Raw genomic sequence first — 14,605 nt, 5'->3', positions numbered from 1 at the left:
CTGCTTATGATCTGCATGCTCTGGTCCTCTTTGGCTCCTGGCAACCAGCAAGCAAGAAGTGGCCCTGAGCCAGGAGGCTCCTATCATGGCTCTAAATCACATGCTTGACTCCCTGGGTCCTTTACTGCCGTGGCAGGTTGTTAGACACTGCAATGGCCCATGCTGTCTGTTCCCTGCTGCACACGTAGGAGTAAACTAAAGGGCTCTGTCCCCTTGAAGGGATTTGGCGCGCTTTGTGCTAATCTGATCAGTGTCATTACAAATGTCCCGCCACGCCGGTCAAGTTTCATTCATTTCAACAGCGGATGTAGTTAAGGCTCTTGGTGCCTTGTCCAATCCAGGATCAGGATGCTAATAGAGTATATGGCCACGCCCCTGTGTGTATTGCAGTCCCCTTGCGGCTGGCTTTTTCCCCAGGTTTTTCCTTGCACTAGCAATGGGGGAAGACATGATGTGTGTGAAGAGGGGAGTTCGGACTCCCCACTCAGCTAATGCACAGAGAGGGGGAGATGGAGCAGGGACCTGACCTGCAAGGAGTGCTGCAGCCATGGAGTCCCTGCACGAGGTAAGCTGTGATCTTCCTACGTAGCAGTGGCTTGTGAAACTGACTCCCAACCCCCTGCTCTGCAAAGGGGGACACGGGCTTGGGTGGAGATCAGAGGTTCTTTGGGAGACCCTGATATTGCAGCAGCCCTATTGTTGTTTTTACAGCCCCCAAATGTGGGCTAAAAGGCTTCCCAGGACACATGAATGATGTACTATTATTTGCAGATTTAATAATTTTACTAAGATGATGCTGAAGTAAAAAGAAAATGGTACAGAGTTTAAGCATAGAAGTTTCTGATGATCAGGGAATAAGGTACAGATTACCAAGGGGTGCGAAATTCGGTTTAGGAACAGATGGCGTAAGGAATACATAATCTGCAATCTCCGCAATTGGGGGTAAAAGTTTAACGGGTCAAAGTACAGACATTGAGATATGGGGGTATATTATTCATATAATGGCTATGTTCAGGTGTGGAGTATAATGAGTGGATAGGATGATGAGGATGGATTCACCCTCATTTGGTGGGATTTAATGTTCAGTGATTTATGGTTCCCAGCAGAACAGAGTCCCACTGTGCTCGGTGCTGTATCTGTGTGTAGTAAGAGACTGTCTCTGCCCTGAAGAGCTGTGCTAGGTGCTGTAGAGACACTTAGTTAGAACTGCATGGTCTCTACCCTGAAGCTGGTATGATCCAGTTTCACATGTGGCACCAGGAAAGGGATGAACAAAATACCTGAAAAGAGGATAGGTGTGTTACTGCCTCAGTTTCCATAGATACAGGTTTTTTAGGTCTAATTCTGAGTCCTCAGCTTGCCTAATCCCTATGGTATATCACAGCCCCAGTGCATGAAATGCAGCCACCTCTGGGTTGGGGCAGCTGGCAATAGCCATGCAGCAACGTTGCCCAGGGATTGCTTGCCAAGTACTGAAATATAACTGTCTCTGGGGTTGGGTGCAGCAGCTGGTTGACAGCCATATAGTAACAATGCGCAGCGATCGCTCGTCCAGTGCCGAAATGCAGCCATCTCTGGGGTGGGACTCATCAAATGTTTAAATGTATATCAACATTTTTGCAAAAAATTTTAGTTGCATTTTTTCACTTAGAACAAACTCAGGTTTTGGGTTAAAGGGGGCGGGGCATGGAAGAGAGTATGTAGTGAACAAAAGATTGATTTTAAAAGTGTCAGAACAATATTGTGAAACCAGGAAATTCCTACAGTCTTGACAATCTTTCCTGAAAAACCCTTGCATTCCAAAAACAGTCACTTTTCTACAGACAATCCTTCCTCTGGAAAAGATTTTCAACCGTGTCTAGAAATCGCTCCCAGGTCAGTGTCTCTCTGAGTGTGGGGTGCACTCATTTGCCCTCCCCTTCCCCTGGGGCTGTGTATGAAGCACTAGTTAGAGGGGTACAGAAGAGGTATAAATAAAGATGATTAGGTCTTGATGAATACACATGTGGAGGGTGTGGGGGGAGAGAGACATGACTGATTGTATTATCCTGAAGCAGTGCACAGCTTCCAAAGATTTGATGAATGCTTCTCTGGGGGAAGCAGTGAAACTGACTAGACAGAGTGCTGTCAAAAAAAAAAGAGTATTTGTGGCACCTTAGAGACTAACCAATTTATTTGAGCATAAGCTTTTGTGAGCTACAGCTCACTTCATCGGATGCATTCAGTGGAAAATACAGTGGGGAGATTTATATACACACAGAACATGAAACAATGCGTGTTACCATACACACTGTAAGGAGAGTGGTCACTTAAGATGAGCTATTACCAGAAAAAAATGGGGAGGGGAGGGCAAGAAAACCTTTTGTAGTGATAATCAAGGTGAGTCATTTTCAGCAGTTAACAAGAACATCTGAGGAACAGTGCGGGGACGGGAGGAGAATAAACATGGGGAAATAGTTTCACTTTGTGTAATGACCCATCCACTCCCAGTCTCTATTCAAGCCTAAGTTAATTGTGTCCATTTTGCAAATTAATTCCAATTCAGCAGTCTCTCCTTGGAGTCTGTTTTTGAAGTTTTTGTTGTTGAAGAATTGCCACTTTTAGGTCTGAGTTCGAGTGACCAGAGAGATTGAAGTGTTCTCCGACTGGTTTTTGAATGTTATAATTCTTGACGTCTGATTTGTGTCCATTTATTCTTTTACGTAGAGACTGTCCAGTTTGACCAATGTACATGGCAGAGGGACATTGCTTGCACATGATGGCATATACCACATTGGTAGATGTGCAGGTGAACAAGCCTCTGATAGTGTGGCTGATGTGATTAGGCGCTATGATGGTGTCCCCTGAATAGATATGTGGACACAGTTGGAAACAGGCTTTCTTGCAAGGATAGGTTCCTGGGTTAGTGGTTCTGTGATGTGGTGTGTGGTTGCTGGTGAGTATTTGCTTCAGGTTGGGGGGCTGTCTGTAAGCAAGGACTGGCCTGTCTCCCAAGATCTGTGAAAGCGATGGGTCATCCTTCAGGATAGGTTGTAGATCCTTGATGATGTGCTGGAGAGGTTTTAGTTGGGGGCTGAAGGTGATGGCTAGTGGCGTTCTGTTATTTTCTTTGTTAGGCCTGTCCTGTAGTAGGTGGCTTCTGGGTACTCTTCTGGCTCTGTCAATCTGTTTCTTCACTTCAGCAGGTGGCTTCTGTAGTTGTAAAAACGCTTGATAGAGCTCTTGTAGGTGTTTGTCTCTGTCTGAGGGGTTGGAGCAAATATGGTTGTCTTGTAGAGCTTTGCTGTAGACAATGGATCGTGTGGTGTGATCTGGGTGAAAGCTGGAGGCATGTAGGTAGGAATAGCGGTCAGTAGGTTTCCTGTATAGGGTGGTGTTTATGTGACCATCGCTTATTAGCACTGTAGTGTCCAGGAAGCGGATCTCTTGTGTGGACTGGTCCCGGCTGAGGTTGATGGTGGGATGAAAGTTGTTGAAATCATGATGGAATTCCTCGCTGGCTTCTTTTCCATGGGTCCAGATGATGAAGATGTAATCAATGTAGTGCAAGTAGAGTAGGGGCATTAGGGGACGAGAGCTGAGGAAGCATTGTTCTAAGTCAGCCATAAAAATGTTGGCATACTGTGGGGCCATGTGGGTACCCATGGCAGTGCCGCTGATTTGAAGGTATACATTGCCCCAAATGTGAAAGAGCTATGGGTGAGGACAAAGTCACAAAGTTCAGCCAGCATGTTTGCCGTGATATTATCGGGGATACTGTTCCTGATGGTTTGTAGTCCATCTTTGTGTGGAATGTTGGTGTAGAGGGCTTCTACATCCATAGTGGCCAGGATGGTGTTTTCAGGAAGATCACCGATGGATTGTAGTTTCCTCAGGAAGTCAGTGGGGTCTCGAAGGTAGCTGGGAGTGCTGGGAGTGTAGGGCCTGAGGAGGGAGTCTTCATAGCCAGACAAACCTGCTGTCAGGGTACCAATGCCTGAGATGATGGGGCGCCCAGGATTTCCAGGTTTATGGATCTTGGGTAGCAGATAGAATATCCCAGGTCGGGGTTCCAGGGGCGTGTCTGTACGGATTTGATCTTGTGCTTTTTCAGGGAGCTTCTTGAGCAAATGCTGTAGTTTCTTTTGGTAACCCTCAGTGGGATCAGAGGGTAATGGCTTGTAGAAAGTGGTGTTGGAGAGCTGCCGAGCAGCCTCTTGTTCATATTCCGACCTATTCATGATGACGACAGCACCTCCTTTGTCAGCCTTTTGATTATGATGTCTGAGCTGTTTCTGAGGCTGTGGATGGCATTGTGTTCTGCACGGCTGAGGTTATGGGGCAAGCTGCTTTTCCACAATTTTAGCCCGTGCATGTCTGTAGAAGTCCAGTCTGTTATTTCGACCTTCAGGAGGAGTCCACCTAGAATCCTTCTTTTTGTAGTGTTGGTAGGAAGGTCTCTGTGGGTTAGTATGTTGTTCAGAGGTGTGTTGGAAATATTCCTTGAGTGGGAGACATCGAAAATAGGATTCTAGGTCACCACAGAACTGTATCATGTTCGTGGGGGTGGAGGGGCAGAAGGAGAGGCCTCGAGATAGGACAGATTCTTCTGCTGGGCTAAAACTATATTTGGATGGATTAACAATATTGCTGGGTGGGTTAAGGGAACCACTGTTGTGGCCCCTTGTGGCATGTAGTAGTTTAGAGAGTTTAGTGTCCTTTTTCTTTTGTAGAGAAGCAAAGTGTGTGTTGTAAATGGCTTGTCTAGTTTTTGTAAAGTCGAGCCATGAGGAAGTTTGTGTGGAAGGTTGTTTTTTTATGAGAGTATCCAGCTTTGAGAGCTCATTCTTAATATTTCCCTGTTTGCTGTAGAGGATGTTGATCAGGTGGTTCCGCAGTTTCTTTGAGAGTGTGTGGCACAGGCTGTCAACATAGTCTGTGTGGTATGTAGGTTGTAATGGATTTTTTACCTTCAGTCCTTTTGGTATGATCTCCATCTGTTTGCATTTGGAAAGGAAGATGGTGTCTGTCTGTATCTGTACGAGTTTTTTCATGAAGTTGATAGATTTCCACTCCATACGGCTAAATTCAATGCCTTGCATCAGGACAGGTTTCAGAGTAGCAGCCGTGTTAGTCTGTATTCGCAAAAAGAAAAGGAGTACTTGTGGCACCTTGTTTGATGCAATAGAGAAGGGGGAGCCGGGTTAAATGGAGGCGGGGCTGAGGGCGGGGCGCACGTGGATCGGCCGCTGTTGTGATGAAATCGGGCACTAGTGTCTCCGCTGTTCTCTTAGGTCGCGCTGTGGCTGTGAACTCACCCGGCGGGATGCGGCTGCGAGCTGGCCTGGCTGGCGCGTGGGACCTCACCTCCTTCCCCCCGGCTGCGGCACCGGGTGCTCTTCCCGTGGGCGAGACGCTCCCGGTCCCAGGGGTCCCTGCCAGAGCCACCTGGGGCGTGGGAGGGAGGGAGGGTGCTGCTGGCTGCTCTGCGGTGGCTCGCTCGCTGCGCGGCGGGGTTTGCGGGCTGGTTCCCGCCACAACCGGGCTGGGGCGATGGGGGACCGCGGACCCGAATGCCGGGGGGGGGCTCGGGCGGGAGCCCGAATGGGGAGGGGCTGGGGACCGAATGGGGGCTGCAGGAGGCTGGAAGGTCAGGCCTGTGCTGCCAGGGGTGGTGGTTTGAGAGAGCTGACCCATGGCAGGCCTGGACAAGGCTCCCCCAAAGGTGCCTCATTTGCCTGCTATGAATTGCTCAAACGGGCACACGTCCCCGGCTCATTCCACCCCTGCACCCCCCAGGTACAGCCCGCACAAGGCATTCTGCCAGGGGCGAGGAGAACACGTGAGCTTCTGCCCTTCTGTCCCATTCCTGCTGCTTGCCCGGAGCTAGGCTGCCTGCGATGGGTTTTCAGTGTTTGCTACTTTCAGTGGGTTTAGCGTGCGAGTGGCTGCGGGAGGGGAAAAGAGAGTCGGAAAGTTGTATTCCGAGGGTTTAGGGAAGCATCAACCTCCACAGTCCCATGAAGGCCGTGGCAAATCAAGTATGTGAGGCGGTGCAGGGCGGTAGTTCACACTCCACCGCGTATGTCAGCCTGCAATGCAAGGAGGGGGGTGCACCAGACGTCTCTCTTTTCCTTGCTCGCCTGGACCCAACCCCAGTGATGATAGGGGGGATTTCTGGTTGGCTGTACCGGGCCTGCTACCCAGCAGTGTCTTGAGCCCACTCCCGGTGAAAATTCTCACCCTTCGTCTCACAAATAGGGTGCAGGCCGTATCAGGCCATACTGCGGTTGGCATTAGCACTGCTCACCCCAGGGCCCTGGGCAGCAGACGGTTCAGATTCTCAGTTGGTTTTAAGAGCCATGGCAGGAGAGGGGAGGTAGGAGCCCCTTAAAACTATATTGGGCACAGACAGGCTCTTGAGAAGTTTGATTTGTCCCATGGCCCCGTCCCCACTCTGCCCCTTCCCCCAAGGCCTCACCCTCGTGCCCCCTCTTCCTGCGCCCAGGGAGTCAGCGCCCACAGCAGGTGTGTAAGACTAAGTGACGCGCGTGTGTGTGACAGAGAGAGAGAGAGAGAGGGGTTAGATAATTTCTGTATTGATAAACGCAAGAGTTCAAAATGAGTCAGGCCTCAAAACCATGAGACCCACTTAAAAATCATGAAACTTAAAATACTAAATGCAGAGTTTTTTATCTGCTGGTTTGTGAGCCTTTGGCGGTCATGGTGTGGAACCAGGAAGAGGAGTGTCGTCCCCAGGGGGAGCCAGCGGGGCCGGGGCAGAGAAGGGTGTACAGTTCTGGGGGGGGGGGGGGGGAGGGCGGGGCATGGCAGGGGGGCCCAGGCCCAGGTCCAGGCCCAGGCCCAGGCGAGTTCAGTTTCAACAGCTGGAGGTGGTGGTGCAGGGTTCGGGGAGACTGAGGCACATGTGCCGGGCTGGGCTACCTACACTCAGAGCCCTGGGTATAAACAGAGAGACTCAGCCTAAGCAATTGCTTGGGGCCCCCAGCAGTTCAAGGGGGGGGGCCCTAGTCCCTTTTTTTATTATAAGAACTTGTCTGTTTTAGTATTGGGGGAGGGGCCAAAAGGCAACTTGCGGGGAGGGAGAGGACGGGATGGGGCGGGTCAGAGCCTGTCTGCAAGCTGGGGAGAGAGAGAGAGACACACACACACCCCCAGCGCCTGTCTTCCCACTTCCACATTGTAAGGTGGGGGGGAAGGACCGAGGGGGCGGGGCCTCAGGGGAAAGGGTGGTGCAGGGGGCAGTGCCCCAGTTCGGGCGCCAGTGGTCCCGTCCCCCCCAGCACACACACTGCCCCGGAAAGCCGAGTGTGGGGGGACTGGGCTGTCGCCCCTCCGCAGCCAGCTGCTGCACACAGGGCCTGCCAGGGAGGGGCTGCGGCTCGCCGGGAAGCTGAGCCCGGGCAGGGATCGGGCTGCTGCTGCCGCCCCTCCCCAGCCAGGCTCTGCCCAGCAGCTGGCTATGGCCACTTGCTCCCTGCCTGGGGCCTGGCTGCCCAGTCTCTGTGGCGCAATCAGTTAGCGCATTTGGCTGTTAACCGAAAGGTTGGTGGTTCGAGCCCACCCAGGGATGCGGACCTGCTTTGGGGGGGTAGGGATAGCTCAGTGATTTGAGCATTGGCCTGCTAAACCCAAGGTTGTGAGTTCAATCCTGGAGGGGGCCATTTGGGATTTGGGGCAAAAAGTGGGGATTGGTCTTGCTTTGAGTAGGGGGTTGGACAAGATGACCGGCTGAGGTCCCTTCCAACCCTGATAGTCTATGAACAGGGGGAGGGGCGGAGCAGCAGGAGGACACAGCCCCGCCCCTCCCACCCACATGTCTGGAAGACGTGCCTAATAAGGTATCACACGTCACTTTGGGCCGGTTTCCCCGACAGTCTATAGCGGGGGTGGTCAAACTACGGCCCGCTGGCCAGGGGACCCTCCTGCCCGGCCCCTAAGCTGCTGGTCCGGGCGACTCGCCCACTTCCCCGCAGCCTCAGGCCAGGTGCTCTCCCCAGCAGCTGGCTACGCTGCACTGAGCCGCATCGGGGGGGTGGGGGTGGCTCTATCCCGCTCCCCGATGCGCCTCATATGGATAATTCCGTGTCGGTGTCCCCGGATCTCGCGGCGCGGCGTATTTAAGGAGGACGCCCCGCCCAGCCCGAGCCATAAGCCCGGGAGGCAGCCACACAAGAGCGGGGAGCGCTGCGGGATCCTGACCGGCTGGAGCCTCTGCTCTTCGCCCGCTCCCCGGGGACAGACAGCTGGGTGCGTTTCCCTTCGGTGTTGCTGACCTGCCCAGCTGAGCGGGGCTGCAGCCACGGGACCCTCTCCCCGAGCCTGGCGGCTCCCGGCGGGGCAGCTGTCCCCTCGCTGCTCCCTCTGCCTGCCAGCCGGGTTCACTCTGAGCCCGCTCCAGGGGACACGAGCCTGGGCGAGCTGCGAGCCAGGATCCAGGCGCCGGCTGCCCAGGGAGCGATCAGGGGGTGGGGGTCTCCACCAGCAGGTGAGGAGGGGCTGGTGTTGTGCACGGATCGGGGAGGGGGCGAGCAGGGAGGTGCCGGGTGGGGGGGGGAGGAGAAGACCTGGGTGGGTGCATCGATCACACTGGGGAACCCTGGGTCTATTGGGGAGGGGGTTGTGTGCTGACCAGATGGGGGCAGGGGCAGGCGGGGTCTATTGGGGAGGGGGCTGTGCGCTGACCAGATGGAAGGAGGGTTAAGGGGGCAAAATAGGCGGGTAACCTGCAGGAGCTGAAGTTGCCTCCCGAGACAAGAACTCCGCTGCTGGGCAGCAAATCACGAGCGCGGATCGTTTTGGGGTGGAAGGGGAAATGATTTTTCTCTGCAGTGAGAGACGATGTCTCCGTTGGTCCCCAGGGCAGACTTTGTTTCTTTGTCTTTTAACTGATGGGCCAAAGTGTCCTAACACCCCCTCTGAACTGCCGTCCCGGCAGCGTCGCGTGTCTCAGCCCGCCATGTGGGGGGGTCCGGGGCTGACCCTCACTTGGGGTCCCAAGCGAGCCCTGGGGACGAGGCGCTGAAGGACGGGATCTTAGTGGAGGGCAGCTAAAGAGATTTTATTCTAGCAAAGTGCCAGCTCTCTGCCTAAAGCACCGATCTCCTGCCTGCTCTGAAATCCACCCGCTGACTTGGAGCCTTGACAGTTTGTGTGCCTCGGGGGGGGGGCCCACAGGGCCATTTGGACAAGGGATTTCTGAGATCCCCTCCTCCCCCAAACAAAGCCCCCAACCAGCTAAAGTTGACCTGCTTTCCTTACAGCCAGGGCTGAGATCACTGCACCAGGGTTTTAAATGCATCCGATGCAGTGAGCTGTAGCTCCTGAAAGCTTATGCTCAGATAAATGTGTTCGTCTCTAAGGTGCCACAAGTCCTCCTGTTCTGTTTTTAGGCGGCTGAGAGTTCTCCCAGCAGAGTGCAGGGCGTCCCCCGCCCTTTCGGGGAGATCAATGACCACGTTATGAGCCACTTTGATTATAGGTTGGCCGGCTGCTGAGCCGGTGTGAGACTCACACGCCAAGCAGATCACGCTGTGCCCGTGCAGGGAGAGAGGGGAAGGAGCTTGAAAGCTAGTTATGACCCCAGGGGGAATGGTCCAGCCATTGAACCGCAGCGGACACCATGAATTCATGCAGAACAGGTCCATCCATGGCTATGAGCCAAGATGGGCAGGGATGGTGTCCCTAGCCTCTGCCAGACACTGGGAATGGGCAAGAGGGGATGGATCACTTCATGATTCCCTGTTCTATTCATTCCCTCTGGGGCACCTGGCCCTGGCCACTGTCGGAAGACAGGACACTGGGCTGGATGGACCTTTGGGCTGACCCAGTGTGGGAGGTCTTATGCTCTTAGGAGTTCAAATCCAAGCCTTGGTAGGAAATCTGTATCTTAAAAAAAGGAGGCATCTTGCTGTAATCTGCCTCTCTCCAACGGTTTTTGTTATTATTATTATTTATTTTGTGGCTGGGAATAGCGGCAGAGAGGGGTTGAGGTTGGGGGCTAGGTGGGGTGGGGCACTGAGAAGGGAGAAGTGGGGGAGAGGGATGGGGACTGGGGGAGAATAGGAGCGGGGGTGTGTGGGCCATGATCTGGCACCTCCCAGCCCATATATGGCTGACACCCCCATGGGATCTGGGAGCTGGAAGGCCTTGGCCTGTCCTTGAGGCGTCTGAGCCTGTTTCCCTAAAACTTCCCATGTGTGCCTGTCCCTTGTGCGAGTGGCAGGATCTGGGGGAGGGGGGAGGGCCCTGGCCAACTCTGTAGTTCTGACCCCACCCTCTGTGCCCTCCATCCTCATGTGAGCATGGTTCTGGGGGGCCATTGCTTTTGAGGGAGGGTCCTGTGCCCCCTCCCTCCCAATGATCCTTGACCCCCTCATGTGAGCTGGGCTCTGTGGGTCCCTGCCCCTCTGGGGGTGTCTGAGCACCTCTTCCTGCACCCCCTGTGAGCCAGTAAGTGGGGAAGCCCTACCACTGTGGGTGTGGAGCGGAGAACAGGCATACTGGGAGCATGCACCAAGAACACACCGCTGACACCAGGGTGAGGAGCTGAGTCCGGGCACGCTTGGTGCATATCCCAGGCTCTCCAGCAGTGGGGATGAGAATATCCACGGCCATGAATGGAGCAGTTCCAGAATATCGAGTTCAGCAAATCTCAGCCACCTAAAAGCCAGGAAATACAGGTACGTGCCCAGGTAGCCGTAACTCCGCCCTCTGAGTGATGTCCCAACAGGTCCATCATATGCTCACACTCGGCCTTTTCACTGTCATGGGCAGGAGCTGCCTCCGCTTGCCCAGTGCTCAAACACTAAGCACAATCCCTGCACAATACTGCACATGTGAAATGTACCAACCACTTCCCACTCACTCACTGGATACCATCTAACCGTAGACTTTCCCTTACCCACCATTCAACCCACAGCCTGCTCTGGCATCCCACCTCACTGCTGCCAATCCCCGTGGCAAGACCCCCCAGTGCCTTGCTACTGAGACAACATACACAAGTTTGCAACAAAATGAGGCAGACTGGATCCTCAAGGTACAAGGCTTCCTGCGCTTTGATGGGGTGGGGGCAACCCCTGGTTTCCTCGTAGCCCAGTCACAGCTCGGACACTCCTCAAACTAGCGCCTATCACCTCTCTCGACCTGCCCCACCCTTCAGTACAGCTACAGGTCCCACAGAGAGTGCAGCCGCTGTACATGCCGATAATCCCAGTGCCTATTGCCTGCTCCAGGGAGCAGAGTTGAGGTTGCCTGGGCATGGACCGTAACTCTGTAATTCCCAGGTTTCTGATGCTTGAGTTTTGCTGATGCCCACGTCCTGGAAGGGAAGGAGCTGTCCCTGCCTGGCAAGCCGGACCTCTGCCTGCATGAAGTCTCTGCTGTTTCACTGATTTCAGATTCCTGCCCCTGGTTGGAGCTGAATTCACACTGCTGCTGGGTGGCGGGGCGGAGGGGGGGGGACAGTCTCTCGGAGCCCCACAAGTCTTGTCCATCCCAGCGGCCTTTCAACCCTCTGACTCTCTGTCTGTGCATGCGCAGTGTAGCCCAGGGGTTCTCAAACTGGGGGTCGTGAGGTTATTATGTGGGGGTCATGAGCTGTCAGCCTCCACCCCCAAACCCTGTTTCATCCCCAGCCATTATAACGGTGTTAAATATATTAAAGTGGTTTTTAATGTATAACGGGGGGGGGGGGTCGCACTCAGAGGCTTGCTGCGGGGAAGGGGTCACCAGGACAAAAGTTGGAGAACCACTGGATAATCCATTTGGTTCTTGGGCTGGAGGCACAACCCTAAAAGGAGACGCACGCGCTTTTGCCTCTCGTGTTCTCCGTTTTGCTCCGGCTGGTGGGGCTGCAGGGGTAGCTGCTGCCCCTGTCCCAGGCTGGGTAGGGGGAAGGGAGGGACAGGGACCCTGGGCTGGAAGCACTGGGAATGAATTCTCAGCCAATCAGATTGTGGGGCGTGACACCAGGAGCATGGGCGAGGACATGAAGCCAGAGAACTGGGTGGGGAATGGAGGGGCAACAGCTCCGGAGCCCATTGGGGTGGCATTGGGACAGGGGTGCTTGGGAGAGACACCACTGGTCAGAATCCTATAAGTGGGGAGTGGATGAACACGAGTGAATGTCACCACGTGCCTGAGGGATCCCAGCAGGCCAGGGCCAAGGACTGAAGTGAGATCCCTCCATCTGGTCCCTCCAGGGCGTGGTGAGGGGATATAAGGGGGGAATCCTGATACGGGGACCCCACAACCGGTTCTAAACAATGGAGGCAATGTTGTGACTGACAGTTCTGGGAGGAACTGTCCGAGCTCCCCTTAGAGAGAAGCTTGCCACGTTCAGACAATCTGCATGGGGCCAGGAGGTGACCAGCCCTGCAAACCAGCTGCCCAGCCACCCCAGAGGGGCCTGATCCCAACCCAGAGCTCGCCTGGAGCCCAGATGGATCCAGCAGCTTCTCCCTCTGCCAGGGCACCGCAGCCCACCGGGCATCTTCATGGCAGGATGGGCCTGGCATAGCCCCAGGTACCGCGCTTCTCTGCCCAGGACGGGGACGGGGAGAGGCTAAACACGGACCCTGCAGGGCTGAGCGGCAGCAGGTGCAGCTGGCTGGTCCCTGTGTGGATCCCCCCATTGAGATCTGCTGCAGCTGCTCTTTGGGGGGCAGGGAAGGGGCCCTATGGCCAGGCAGGGGGCGCAGCTGTGTGTGCAATGGGTGCAGGGGCTGGAGTTGGGGGGAGGTTGTGGGAACTGGGGTGGGTGGAATGAGGGATTTCACAACAGCTGTAACGAGTGGACTGAAATGGTTCCATTGACTTTTTTTTTAGGAAAAATTGGGTGTTTGATTCAAGGCAAGTTTTTGTGGAAAGTGTCGGCTTTAATAGAAAACATTCACTGTCTTCCTGGAAAATTCAAAAACCAAAAATTATTCTGTTTTCAATCATTCTGGACTAATTTTTTCTGATTCTGGTAGAAGATTTTGGCGGGGTTGGCCATTTTTGTCGGAAGTTTTTCTTGTTCTAGCCCTCCTGGCTGGGGAGAAAAGCTTAAAAAGGTGACCCCTAAAGGCTGCACTACCAGGAGATCAAGAACAGAACCCAAAGTTGTTTTCAAAATCTCATCTTGTTTCAGCCAATCTGATGGTTTTGGGGGGCTCTGACTTGTGATTTTTGGTCACTGGGGGTTGGCCACATGGGCTAGAACCAGTTTGGCCAGGATCCAGATGTTAACACCAGTGTAGAGGGCCCTGGCAGTGGCCCATACCCAGCAAATGTGGGGGCAGGAGAGAGATTTGATGTGTTCCCTGAAGTTCAAATTAGCAAGAGAACCGGCCGGGGAGACGCATTATAAACTGGGGGATCAGTGACATTCAGGATGAGGCAACATTGAAAATACTCAGCGGTTTTACAGTCGCTTTGCTCTGACGCTCTCAGCCTTGGTGGAGCAGAGCCCCTGGCCCTTCCCTGAACACACCCACAGATACCCCTGCAATGGGGGTCCAGAGCTAGGAGCGGGAGCAGGGGGACCCCTGGGCACCAACTCCTCACCGCACTCTCCTCTCCCTGTTCTCTCTCTCTCTTTCCAGATCCAGCCAGCCGGAGCGGGGTGGAAGCTCCTCCCGCCCCACAGGGACCCCTTGCTGCAGCTGTCATGAGTAAGTGTTGGGGAGCGAACCCCTGTGCCAGGCCGGGATCTCGGTGTCTGGGGTGGGGGGTGGGGGGATTTCCTGGGGGGTGTCTCTCTTCTGCGCGCTCACAGCCCCGCTTTCCTCTCTCTGTTAAATCTCCTGAGGTGGGATCCACCTTCCACCCCTCCGCTGACCTGCCTGTGCCCCTCTCCTCTCTCTGCCAGGCCCCTGCCTTCGCTTGGAGCTCTCGCCGGGGAGGGGCTGCTGCTGCTGACTCTGCTCTGAGCTCTGCCTGAGGCTGGGGGAGATGCACTCGGCTCCTGGAGGGGTCAGGAACCGAAGGTAGAGAGCATCTTGCAGGGGTTCCTGTTTCAAACGGATCGCTGCACCCAGGGCCTGCTGCACTGGGAGAGCCATCGAGGGCCTGATTCTGGGAGCTGCCTCCTCTGAGAATCGGCCCAGAGACGCCTGGGAACTAGTTCATGGTCTGAGATTGTCTAGCTCGGCATTAGTCCAACTGGGAGTCCTGACCCAAAAGGGGGTTGCAAGGCTTTGGGGGGGGGTGGGGGGGTCAAGAGATCACAAAAATATTCTCAGGGGAGGGGGGCAGGAGGGGAAGAGGGCTACAACAGCTGCCCCTCTCCAGCTACCCAGCTCTGAGGGCAGTGCCCCGCTCGTAGCAGCCCAGAAGTGAGGGTGGCAATACCATGCGTATGTTTCTATGAGTCCGTACAGTAACTTGCTATGACTGTTTGGGGGTCGGGGGTTGTCATAGCCTGAAATACTTTCAAAGTGGGGCCAGCAAAACCAAAAGTTCGAGAAGCCCGGGTCTAGCTTATTCTGATACCTGTTGCTCCCAGCCTTCCCCCAGCTGGTTTTATAGAGCTGGTGAGGCTCTTCCTCCCCATCTAGTGTCCGATGCTAGTAAAGCAAGAGGGAAAAAAGTGATCCAGGCAACTACAGACCCATTCATCTAA

At 54.5% G+C, this 14,605-nt stretch overlaps 1 long non-coding RNA gene and 1 other non-coding gene across 2 annotated transcripts; both read left to right on the top strand.

Annotated features, from left to right (window-relative positions):
• Positions 1-445: 445 nt before the first annotated feature.
• On the top strand, positions 446-13,964 carry LOC142068927 (uncharacterized). The gene is made up of 3 exons (XR_012664802.1): positions 446-565; positions 13,587-13,655; positions 13,853-13,964. It is a non-coding gene; the product is annotated as an uncharacterized LOC142068927 (long non-coding RNA).
• On the top strand, positions 7,500-7,573 carry TRNAN-GUU (transfer RNA asparagine (anticodon GUU)). Its single transcript has one exon. It is a non-coding gene; the product is annotated as a tRNA-Asn (tRNA).
• Positions 13,965-14,605: the final 641 nt, after the last annotated feature.

The sequence above is a fragment of the Caretta caretta genome, chromosome 14, assembly GCF_965140235.1.
Source record: "Caretta caretta isolate rCarCar2 chromosome 14, rCarCar1.hap1, whole genome shotgun sequence".
Classification (NCBI taxonomy): domain Eukaryota; kingdom Metazoa; phylum Chordata; order Testudines; family Cheloniidae; genus Caretta; species Caretta caretta.
The sequence above is the reverse complement of the archived record's forward strand: the minus strand, read 5'-3'. Positions and strand labels throughout refer to the sequence as shown.